The 12058-nt window shown below is 53.2% G+C and overlaps 1 protein-coding gene across 4 annotated transcripts in view; it reads left to right on the top strand.

The window, feature by feature from the left end:
- Positions 1-12058, top strand: part of SIL1 (SIL1 nucleotide exchange factor) — a 99777-nt gene that overhangs the window by 8460 nt on the left and 79259 nt on the right. The gene's annotated exons all lie outside the window — the stretch shown is intronic.

Genomic DNA, 12058 nt, shown 5'->3' with positions numbered 1-12058 from the left:
ACTGTGGAAAATTTCCAGAAGGAGCTGTGGGTGCTCAAAGTGCTGCTGCAAGCCCTGGACTCAGAATATCGTGTTGTTGAGTAGTGTGTGATGGCTTGTCCAGAAGGGCCCTTACCAGGGTGACAGAATAGAGGGGCTGGGTGTGAGGTCCTTGTTCTGTCTCTGGTGACTGGACAGGGAGGGTGCTGGGAAGGAAACATGGTGTTGCTGCATCCAGCATTGTTGTACCCACATCAGGAATCACCAAGTGGCTCTTGAGTGCATTTCATTCCTTTTCTTCCAGCGAGTGTGGGGTAATCAAGTACACAGTAGATGTGGAGAAGCTTGGGAAGCCTGTTCCAGGTCAGCAGGAGGCTGCTGGGAATCATCAGGGCACTCACAACTGGCACTTGTGCTCTGGGGTAAAGGAATTCACGGGTGACACTGTAAATGGGCTCCTTTGTTCAGGCTTGAGGAGGGGGTGAGATCACAGAATCATAGAATCAACTGGGTTAGAAAAGACCTCTGAGATCATCAAGTCCAACCCTTGATCCAACCCCGCCGTGGTTCCCAGCCCATGGCACTGATGCCACATCCAGTCTCACCTTAAACACCTCCAGGGATGGTGAATCCATCCCCTCCCTGGGCAGCCCATTCCAATGCCTGATCACTCTCTCTGTAAAATATTTCTTCCTAATATCCAACCTAAACCTCCCCTGACAGAACTGAAGATCCAGCCCTCTTGTCCTACTGCTGGTTCCTGGGAGAAGAGCCTGACCCCCACCTGGCTCCCCCCTCCTGTCAGGGAGTTGCAGAGAGTGAGGAGGTCTCCCCTGAGCCTCCTCCAGAATGAACACCCCCAGCTCCCTCAGCCTCTCCTCACAGGACTTGTGCTTGAGGTGGTTCAGTTCTGCCTGGCTCTGGTGGCTGAGGTAGGTTTGGTTCTTTCCAAGTGTCTGGAGAATTTGCCATTGTTTAGAAAGAGAACCAGAACTTGCTGAGGGAGTCGGTGCGGGTGCCCTGGACTCCCACAGTGCTACAGCTCTTTGATTCTCTGTGAAATATCTCTGAGTCAGAGAGCTGAAAAAAGCATAAATTTTTCAGAGGAAGAGCCTCCGTTCAGAGATGTGAGTTAAGCCGTGGCCTGGGTTGATGGCTAAAGCTTTGCCTGCTTAACCTGCCTGCAGAGGGATCGCGGGCTGGGGGTGAGGGCTGTGCCTGGGGCTGGCACTGAGCCTGGGTCACTGTCCACAGGGCTTCAGGGTGGAAATGGAGCATGGAAACCTGGGAATCTGGGAGACCCTGGCTCCTGACTGTAAGTTCATGAAAAACATCGCTGTCGATGACAGACCTGTGTCTGCTCGCCCCCCCTCCTCCTCGGGATCGCGGTGTAACACTTCCCGCACTCCAGGAACAGCCTGTGTTGTGCTCCTCGCTGGAAGCAGCCCCGCCAGTCCTTTCCAGCTCTCCCGGTGCCTGGCTGAGGGGGTGTGCTGTGCCGGTGGGAGGGTCCTAGGGAGGAAGACTCCTGCCCAAGGAAGGCTGGCACGATGGGGTCCTGTGCTCACTGCCTGTGGCTGGAGAGGAGTCCTGGTACAGATAAAAGGATCTCTAAATAAAACTTGTCATTAGGCATCAGATGCTCTTTAATTAAACTGGATAAACCCCCACACAGCTGAGGTTTGTGCTGGTACTGCTTGTGCCAAGGGGAATGCCCTGTGCCTGATTTTGTTCTTCCCTTGTTCCTTGCTTTAGGCTGCCAGATTTCTCATTTTTTCACTTCTTTTTGTTGCTATGTAGTGTCACTTGAGGCTCTGTTGCTGAGTTTTGGGACAGACAGTTGCGTTTTGGTGACTTAAAGCAATGTGTCCTGCTTCTGCTGTCCCTTCTTTGGATCTTCTGCCTTTTTTCCCCAGCCACTCTTGCTTTGCCATAAGCAAAAGCATCCAGGAACCTCGGGCCTCTTGCAGACTCATTTTCCTGGGGCCATTACTCATCTTCTGTGGAAAGAACAATTTTTCTGGCTGTGGCAGGGCTCAGGTGGCTGCTCCCAGATGGAGCACACTGGAACATCTGGAGCCAGTGGCTGAGCCGTGGGCTGAGAGATGTGCCCTCAGTGCAGACCAGTGAGTGCTTGAGCCTGGTCTTTGCAGGAGCAGGTGAGTGGTTTGTGTTCCCCACAGTACTGCTGGCATGATTAACCCTTGCAGATGTGCCCAGAGTAGTTTTAGGGGCTTGTTCTCCTGCCCAGCAGGATCACAGAGAGAAGGACATTCCAGGCTCTGTGCTTTAATGGTTCTTGTAGGACTGTGCAGCGAGGAGGGTGACTGCGAGGGACCTCGACACGAGGTCTGGAACGGCACAAGTCCAGGGCATGGGAAACTGCAATAGTGCTCAGGAATGAACAAAAAAAGGCTCTAGGACTTTTTGAAAGGAAAAATTAGTAATCTTTAATTCCATTTTGAGGGAATTCACTTGTGAGAGAGCATGTGCTGGCTGGGAGGGGAGGGCCATTTGCTCAGATGGGTGACAATCCATCGCAGCATATTCCCACACTGAGGCTCTTTGACAGGCATTAACCTTCCTCAGGCCTCCTGAGGATGAGTGAGGAGCTGTGCCACTGGATGAGGAGTTTATGAACTATGTGTGATAATTCAAACACCAGATTCTTGTTAGTCATGGCTGGTGCTGGCGGCTGCCCCACGTGGGAGTGCTGTGTGGGACTGTGTGCTGCCGTGCTTCACGGTGAGGAGCGTGCTGGGCTCCGAGAGCACTTGGGTCTGACACCGGCCGGCTCGCTTTCTTGGATTTCTCCTTTGGAGTTTGGCAGCCATCTGCTTCAGGGAGTACAGTGGCCTCATAAGAGTTTATTTGATCTGACACATGACAAATTGTTTCTGCTGGCGGCTACTGGAGGCACAGTGTGTTCGCTGGCAGCTGCGGCTCTGCAGGCGCTGGGAAGTTGAGGAAGGCAGGCCTGCCCTCCTCCTCCCTTAGGAGACATCAGTGGAGGGAGCGTGTCTTTAACCCCCCTCCCATTCCAGCCTCCCCTTTGCTGTTGTTAAACTGTGCTGTTTGCATAGATTATTCATGTTTGTGTGCTGGGTGTTGCTGCAGGTGCTGGCTGTGGCTCCTGTTGTGCGTTGGAGTGTGGAGCAGAGGAGAGCCTGTGTTCTGGAACAGGACCCAGGTGCCATTAAAGACACTTTGTTAAGTTGCTTTTTTTGGGGCACCCTTTTAACTCTGCAATGAGGAGTGGAAGATTACATTTCTCAGCAGAATAAAAAGTACACGTTCCCCGTGAGATATTGTAAATACATTTTATCTGTTCTATTACCTGCAGTTTCAAGAATATGTCCCCTAAGCATTTTAATCTTGTTTTCCAGAGTTCTCTCAGGGTGAGGAATCGCTCCTATTTGCAACTTTGGGAATGATTACCTGTTCATTAATTTCTTCTCTTTCCTGCTGTCCATCTGTTATTGCTTCCAAGAGAAAAAAGCTCTCTGTAAATCTCCCCCGGAACAGGGCTGAGAGCTTCATTAGACGGAGAGTTATGTGCGCTGGGGACGTGTTTGTGAGGGAGGATCCCGTGGCTGTGCTCGTGGACAGACCCACGGCGTGCCCTGGCTCCTCTGGCACTGTCCCAGTGCCCTTGGCCATGCAGAGCCCACCGGGTGCCCAGCCTGGCTCACGGCTCCCTGCCCTGAGATGAAGTGAGCACGGCAGGAGCACATGTCAGGGCACACCTGGAGCACTGTGCTGAGGCACAGGCTGAGGGTCAGGGCAGCTCAAGCACCCGAGCAGTGCTTTGCCTCCTGACGTGCTTTGCCTGCAGTGCCAGGCTGCTGTTATGAAACAGGAACGGGATGGGACAATGTGGAGCAGTTCCTGCTGCCCTGCTTTTGTCCAGCAGCTAAAAGCCAGTTCAGAGGTTTTTGTGGAAGTGCTGTTTGCTTTGGTCTTTTTTTGCTTGCTCTTTAAGTACAGAGTTGAAAGAGCTGGAGACTGCAGGCCACTGTAATTATTATTTCTTCCTGAATAGCAGAATAAATGTGCCATTTATTGCATAAATGACAGGGTCCTTGCCTTGGGAAACATATGCAGCCTGTTCCCACTGCTGGCAGCCCTTCAACATGTAAGTAACTGCCCCTGCCCAGTTCTGGGTGCAGGGAGATTTCTCACTCCCTGGTTGGGGTCGGTGCCAAAACTTGTCTTTACGTGTGACGTGTGTGGTCACTGGAAGTCACTGGGGAGGCTGTCACTGAAACAACCTGGATTCACAGGGCAGCTGCATTTAGATGGCAGCTGATGGAGAAGCTGTAGAATAGTTTGGGATAAAATCTGCATGCAGGAGGGGACAGCTGAAGTCTGTGGTTGTTGTGGCCACTCTGAACAGACGTGGCCTGGCAGTCCTGGCGTGGATGTGCCATGTCCCCACCTGCTGTGGCACCACTGGGATGCAGAAGCAGCTGCTCAGGGTGTTCTGCTGTCTCATGGCAGAGAGGAAGGTGCTGCAGGTGCATCTTTGATCAGAGCTGAGAGTGTTGTGGCTGCCAGCTCTGCCAGCAGGCGGGGAGCATTCGTGTCCTTGGCTTTGCCAGTAGCCTTACAGCAAAGGCCAAGAAATGGAGAGTGACGATCCCCGTGTCCTTTGGCTGCTGCGTTGGGTGTGACGGTGTCTGCAGAGACAGCAGATGCAGCGACAGCCAGGACTGCCTAAGGAAGGACCCTTCGTGGACTGGTGCTGCTCAGCTACTGAAATGTCAGTCCATGAAATGGCTCTTTATAGGGTGTTCTCACCAAAAGGATGTTCCCTTTGAGTGTCTGATCTCCTGCTGTTGATCCGAGCTCCAGATGAGAAACAGTGCAGAGATGAGAAGGTGTGGAGGTTGCAAACACATTCATTGTCCCTTGGAAGGGAAAATCATGGAGGAAACCCACTCAGTTCTGGTCATCCTTCCCCAGTGCAGGTTTTGGGCTGCTGTGGCTGAGGGACAATGGGATGGAGCCAAGGTGCTGCTGCTGAGTGAACCCCATGTCTCTGGGGAGCAGGGAGCACGGTCCTGGAGCTCAGGAGGGACCTGTGACCTGGGAGCTTTACTAGTACTACTTTACTACTGCTTTAGTTCTCTCTTCATGACCCTTCACTGTGCACACCTGCATGGCCCAGCCTTACAGTTCAGATATCTGTAGCTGAGCAGTTCCTGGAGCCTTCCCTGTGCAGAGGAGCCGTGTGGACCCCCCAGCCCTCGAGTGCAGTGGCTTGTGTGACTCTGGCACATGCAGGGTCCTGTGCTGGCAAAGGCATTCACAGAAATACTGTTTCACAACTCCACTGGGATCCAGGGGATGTTCAGAGGCAGGTTCTTCACTTTGTCACCGTGTTACAGCGATTTAAGGCTGAGGAGCTCTTTGAAGCACCAATGCAGCTTGTTCTGCTGTGACAAGGTGGATGTGAACGCCGGTGTGACTTCCATTCCCCAAGGAGAATGCCCTTTTGCACAGATCACAAGCCGTGGCTTTGCTGCTGTTTGAAGAGACCAGAGGAATCTCAGAGCCAGGCACTTTGTGCCACATCAAAGCCTTCCTGTCTGAAGCCGAGGTGCTGAGGAGCTCCAGCTCCGTGTCCTTCATGTCTGGACAGCAAAAGGAAAGAAGGTCCCTGAACCAGGAATCACTTGGGGGATCAAAGCTCAGCTTAGCAGAGGCTGACGAGGCAAAAAGCAGGATGGCAACAGGAAGGACACAAATCTTGTGGATGATCTGGGCCATCTGATAACAGCAGTCAGGCCTCCAGAGGGACCCGTGAGGCCTTCTCTGCTGGAGGAGTGGGGCTGGCACCTACCCCTGAGGAGGCAAATGTGCAGTGTCCTTCACTTGGCTGGAGCAATGCCGTGGTGCCTGAGGGATTGTTTAATAAGGATGGTGCACCGTAACATTTCAAAGTGTTTTTTCCATGCAGTGCTACAAGTAACATATAAATAGCTCTAAAAGGCAACAAATCATTCCCCAAAGTAGAGGTGGCAGATGACGAACAACAGGAGAGGGAAGGAATTGTGTTCGCTTTCAGCTTTCTATGTCTGTGCATTTACTTCTGCATTTGCAGCCCTTGGAGCTCTTTTTATTTTAAATTTCCTTAGGAAAATCCCTGCTGAAGGCATGCTGCCTGCTGTGACTGGCTGTTCTGCTTTGGCTTCAGCCTGGGGAGGCTCTGATAACTGGGGAACAGGACTCGCTTTTCAGTCTTGGTGGGGAAAGCCTGGGCACAGGAACGGAAACCACCATGTGTGTCAGTTCTGGATGATGGCAGTGGCAGTCTCTCAGCTCTCCCTTCGTGCTCATTCCTGTCCCAGGGCTAATTTAATTGCTTAACAAAGGCATCCTCTGAGACCACTGTGAAGGCACTAATGCAGTGAAAAAAATAAACAAACTTGGATTATGCCTTTCATCCAAGCACAGAAAGACAGTGATGGAGACCTCAGTGGAAGGAGCCCCACAATTCCCTCGGTTGTAACCACGGTGTCCATGTTACAAATGGAGCAACTGAGCTCCGGCGTGGGACTTGTCTGGATGGATGCAGGGATCTAGGACAAAGCCAGGAGGGAACCTGCTTAGTTATGTTCATCCCCAGGGAGCTCCTTATTCCCCTTAAGGGGAGGGTTTGACTTTGGCTTCTTAGGGCTTTATTCTGAGTTTTGGTGCCAGTCTGGCAGGTCCTGGGTTGGTTTAGCCCACGAGATGGTTCCCAGTGGTCTTCACCTTTTCAACTGGGACCTTGCCATAAAACTGGAAGCACTGGGGAGCCCAGCTCACTTGCAAGGGAGGTGCTGAGCTGGACATCCAGCCAGGCATCCCATGAAATGAATCCTGCAGGTTGAATCCATGCCATGTTAACCCTGGCCACACAGCTAGGCCATGTTTCCCATGGGTGAGCCCTATGTTTGCTGCCCACATGCCATGTGCTCCCTGCTGTCCCTCCTCTCCCTGTCCCCCAGGTCCTCACGGGCAGTAAGAGCTCTCACCATGCCCGGTGCACTGTGCAGAGGTGAGAAAATGCATTTGTCATAAACTTCACAGCTCACTGTTCCCGCTGGATCAATAGGGCGGCTGGAGAAGTCCTTCACTGCCCGCTGTGGGGACACCCCTGTGCCAGGGGCTCCACAGGGCTGTGGCATGGGGTGTCCTTGGCTTGGCCATGCCCATGGGAAACCTTCCAGGAGGTTCCTGGTGGATGTACAGCCACAGGGGATGGATGGTTGTCCTGGGGCTGCAGAGCAGTGCTGGTGCTGCTGTGGGAGTTGTGTGCCTGATCCATCACTGTGGGATTTCTGTAACACTGAGCCGGAATTTTGCAAGTTTTTTTAACCTCTTAATTGAGTCCCTTTATAGGGAAGGTGGCATCTGACAGGAGAAGGAGGTTGTTATTTCATGTGAGAGCCATAAGTGAACAGCGGGAACTTGGAAAATACAAAACCTGTTTCCAGAGAGGCTGGGAATATGCCAGCTAAATCTTTGGCTCTGTCCCACCAGCAGTGGGACACCAGGGTGCCCTGGGGCCTGGCTGGTGCAGTGTGTGCTATCTTTCCTCTTAGATTTCCAAGCTCAGGAAAGCAGAGGGGGTAAAAAAACCACACTGAACACTGGCAGACTCCTGGGTTAGTGTGAGCCAAGGTGTCACCTTGCAAATAGGGACTGATTGAAGTGATAGATCTGAGTGGGGGGGGAAACATCACTCAATTATATGTGCTGTGCATGGGAAATTGCAGCAAGGAGCAGGAGAAGGGAATGGGTAGGGGCAGGAGGAGAGGTGTTTCCAGCTGGGGTTTGGGCAGATGAGGAGGAAGGGGAAAGCTCTTTCCCGTGGTTGAGGTTAGGCAGCGTGGCAGCTTTCAGCAGGATGTCTGTCCTGAAGGTCTCTGCACATCTCTTGTCTCCAGGCAAATCTTAAATTGGTGCAAATCAGCCCCTGTGCTCTGGTGTGGGTTTGAACGTCCTTGCTGGCCCCAGAGCTCTGCGGAGTGAGGGAGTGCAGGCAGTCGCAGAGCCCTGCGAGAGCAGCTGCCAGGAATTCAGAGATGCGTTTCTTATAAATAATAAATGATAAACTCAGCCCTCTGATCTCTGAGGCACGCTCTGCTTTTGTACGCTCCGTGCTGGACTCAGCGGTCGCTCTCTGGCGCGGAGGGTCTGAGGGCTGCTGGTGGCACACCCGCTGCAGCCCCTGGAATTTTGGGATCGTGCTGAGCCAGGGCGGAGCGTGGCCCCTTCTGCCAGCGCTGCTAAGGAGCGGTGGGGAGGGTGAGGGCAGCCTTGCTCAGACTTCAAACCGCCGCAGTGCAAAGCTGTGCTCCTGCCCTCTGGAGAGCAGCGTTTTGCGGGAACGCCGCTTCCTGAATGAATTCATTAAGTCAATTGAACAGACTAAACGATGTTTAGTGTTAAACCGCGCGGGGTTGGATAAACACCAGGGGCGGGGTTGTGGCCGGGTAGAAGGGGCAATTCCAGCTTTATCCATAAGTGACCCACAACAACCCCCTGCTCTGCTCCCGTGTCAATGTGCCAATGCCGAGAGCTGCCCTCACTGTGCCCGGGTGCCGCTGTGCCACCTCCTGCCCTGGATATATCCGTGTCCTGCTCCCACTTCCATCGGCACCTGGCAGCGCCGTGGGAAGAGTAGCTGAGCTGCTGCTGGAGGGGCTGGTGTGAGCTGATGGCTGTTAGGGAGCCTGGAGGGGTTATTAATATTTATTGTTATTATTTGCTGGTGGCGGTTATAAAGGCTATGTGATTGCACGGGACGTGCCAAGCTCTGTAAACACGTGTTCGTGCCATGGTTATCCTGCTCCTCCCGCCCCACTGCCCATGTCACAATTCCTCCCCTCGGAATTCCTCCACGGTTCCAAGTGGTGCTTCTGCCACAGGACCTGCTGCTGGGGTTGGGCTGGGCCCAGCCTGCAGAGCTCGAGCCATGATTTATTCCTGTAAACCTGAAAGCGTGGCCTCCGTGCTGTGTGGGTTCTCCGTAGGCAGCCAAATATGAGAAGGTGTTCCCGCAACTTTTCCCTTGTGTAGGAGTGTTTTTAACACGCCAGAGCAGAGTCCCAGTAGGAGTAAATGATGAGGAGCAAGCAAGAAGAATAAATGTGGTTTTTAAAGCTATTTCATAAGTGACATCAATGGGATGGTCTGTATGGCAGCCGTGCCCTCCCTGCTGAGATCATGGAGGTGTGAGGGTGTTTGCAAACAGCCTGTCCTGCCTTTCACCCAGGGGCTTCGTGCCCAGGTGGGACCCTCTGGCAGGGGTTGGGGGCTGTCAGTGCAGTGGGCTCCCGTGTGGGTTAGTGTATCTATGGATCTATTCTGGGGATACTCACTGGAGGCAGGAGTGTGCTTTCCCAGTGGCAGGATGCCTGGAGGAGCGGAGTTGCTGAGACCACCCTGGGCATCAGACCTTGAGTGAGGCTGTGTGGAGTCTGTGCCAGCCCAGTGAGGGGGATCTGTTTGGTTGGAAGGGACCTTAAAGCTCATCTCGTCCCACCCCCCTGCCATGGACAGGGACACCTCCCACTATCCCAGGTTGCTCCAAGCCCCGTCCAACCTGCCCTTGGACACTTCCAGGGATGGGGCAACCACAGCTTCTCTGGGCAACCTGTGCCAGGGCCTCCCCACCCTCACAGGGAACAATTTCTTCCCAATATCCCATCTAACCCTGCCCTCTGCCGGTGGGAAGCTATTGCCCTTTGTCCTGTGCCTCCAGGCCCTTGTCCAAAGTCCCTCTCAGCTCTCCTGGAGCCCCTTTAGGCCCTGGAAGGGGCTCTCAGGTCTCCTTGGAGCCTTCTCTTCTCCAGGTGAACCCCCCCAGCTCTCCCAGCCTGGCTCCAGAGCAGAGGGGCTCCAGCCCTCGGAACATCTCTCTGGACTTGCTCCAGCAGCTCCATGTTCTCATGTTGAGAGCCCCAGAGCTGGATGCAGCACTGCAGGTGGGGTCTCACCAGAGCAGAGTGGAGGGCAGAAGAGTGGAGTAGAGGAGAAGGACTCTGTTCCTGCCTGGTTTGTCCTGGGAGAGTTGAGGACAAACGAACTGGGGCTCTGGAGCATCACATGGGTCTCTGAAGGAAGCTCTTGATTCTGTTTGGGTTTGCTATTCAGGGCTCTTCTCCTGCTTTGCATAAGGTTATAGGTTCATAATTATGATTTTATTCTGTTTTTATTATTAATTTTTATTCAGATCCAGTTCTTTGATCAGTCAAGTGTATTCAGGTCTCTTCGAGGATCTTTGTAGTTTTAATACTGGCTTTAATGAAGGGGAAAATTCACTCCTGCCTCCTTTTGGAAATGTTGCTGACCAGGACCTGTCCATGGCAGGAGGGAACTCTGATAGGTGCCCAGAGCAGGGGGTCCCTGGAGCCCCTCAAGTGCCTGTCAATCAGCCAGCACGAAACCTGGGCACTGCCCCTGGGGCAGGTGCAGCTAGTTACTAGGCCTCATCTTAGGGAAGAAAAAGCATGAAAAGAGGATGAAGATGGGTTTTAAGAGGGGGAAGAGTGGTACCAAAGGCTCACAAATCCTGTTCTTGGTGAAGGCAGGTGCAGGGGTTGGTAGCTTGTTGTGGTTCTTGCCTCATCTTTCTCCTTGGCTTGGATCTTCCATGAAACTGTGCTGCAGGTGACTGTCTCCAGGTAAGTGTGTTTGGAAGGACAGGACCTGTGCTCTCTCTTATGAGATCAGTTGGGTCTTTAGTATGGGCAAGTTGCATTTTCATGGCAATTTGTGGAGGAAATCCAATTTGTGCTAGAATCCATGGTGCAATGTCCAGGTACTGTCAGGGCAGGGAGAGCCGAGGTGGGTCGTCAGGAGTGAGGCCTGCCAAGCAGACACATGGTCTTCAGAGGCTGTGCTCCCCAGTCCATGGGTATTTCCAGGCTGGCTTCTCTTAGCTTGGGATGTGCTTTCCAGGAGCCTTTGTGTCTGTGCCCCGGGAAGGAGAGGATGATGGTGGATGCAGGTTGGTCTTCTCTTTGAAAGCAGAGGGTTGTGCAGAGCCAACTAATGACTGGGGGAAGGGGCAGAGTGTCCTGTGGCCTCCCAGTAATCCTCTGTTTGTCCACCAGCTCTTTTCTCTCTTATGCACAGGCTGAATTTCAGCTTCAACCCTCCTCTTTCTCCTGCTGGTGTAGCTGTGCAGTCATTGAGCAGGAGGGACTGCCGGCCACAGGGCATCTGACTGACACTGCTCTGCAGCACATCAGCAAAAACAGCTGCTCATCACAGAGCTGGGGACCCTCTTGCTCAGGGGAATAAAATTTCAGGTCAGGTCAGCTGAATTTCCTTCTCTTTCTCTGTGGCATCTCACATCCCTTAGCCTGTTACATACTGGATGCCAGTCATTACAATGGCATTGTGTGAGAAGGGGATCTCAGCTCTCATCTGCTGATGTGTCCTCTGTGCCCCTCTCCAGTCTCACAGCCACCTGCAGGGCTGGCTGTAGGACAGTTCCAGAGCTGCTGTTGCCCAGCACAGTTTGCCTTCAGCCGAAGAGGCTGTGAGTGCTGGCAGTCTTTGTGTTACAGTTCAGCTGAAGGGTAACTTGAGCTGTGTTCCTCGAGATCTTCCATCACTGAATAGCTCTCCAGTGCTGCCTTCACTCAGTCAGGGAGCTCTGTCAATTATTTCTGCCTGCAGACACACAACGTGCTGTTGGTACTTCTGTTACCACTGGCCACCTCCGTGGAGGGTGGCTGGATAGATACCTTCCCTGAACCAGGAAATTTGCAGGCAATTTTGCAAGACACGTAATTCTCCTCCTGTTCCCTAGCTGAACCCTCAATGAGAACAAAGAGGTGGCTTATTGTTATAGCTTATTGTTATTTTGGTATCAGCCATGGTGTGGCAGCAGGACCAGGGCAGTGACTGTCCCTGTGCTGGCCCTGCTAAGGCCCCTCCAGGGCTCTGTCCAGTTCTGGGCCCTCATGGAAGAGAGACATTGAGGGGCTGGAGCGTGTGCAGGGAAGGGAACGGAGCTGGGAAGGGGCTGGAGCAGCAGGAGCAGCTGAGGGAGCTGGGGGGGCTCAGCCTGGAG

This window comes from Lepidothrix coronata, unplaced genomic scaffold, assembly GCF_001604755.1.
Source record: "Lepidothrix coronata isolate B3197 unplaced genomic scaffold, Lepidothrix_coronata-1.0 Scaffold178, whole genome shotgun sequence".
Taxonomy (NCBI): Eukaryota; Metazoa; Chordata; class Aves; order Passeriformes; family Pipridae; genus Lepidothrix; species Lepidothrix coronata.
The sequence above is the reverse complement of the archived record's forward strand: the minus strand, read 5'-3'. Positions and strand labels throughout refer to the sequence as shown.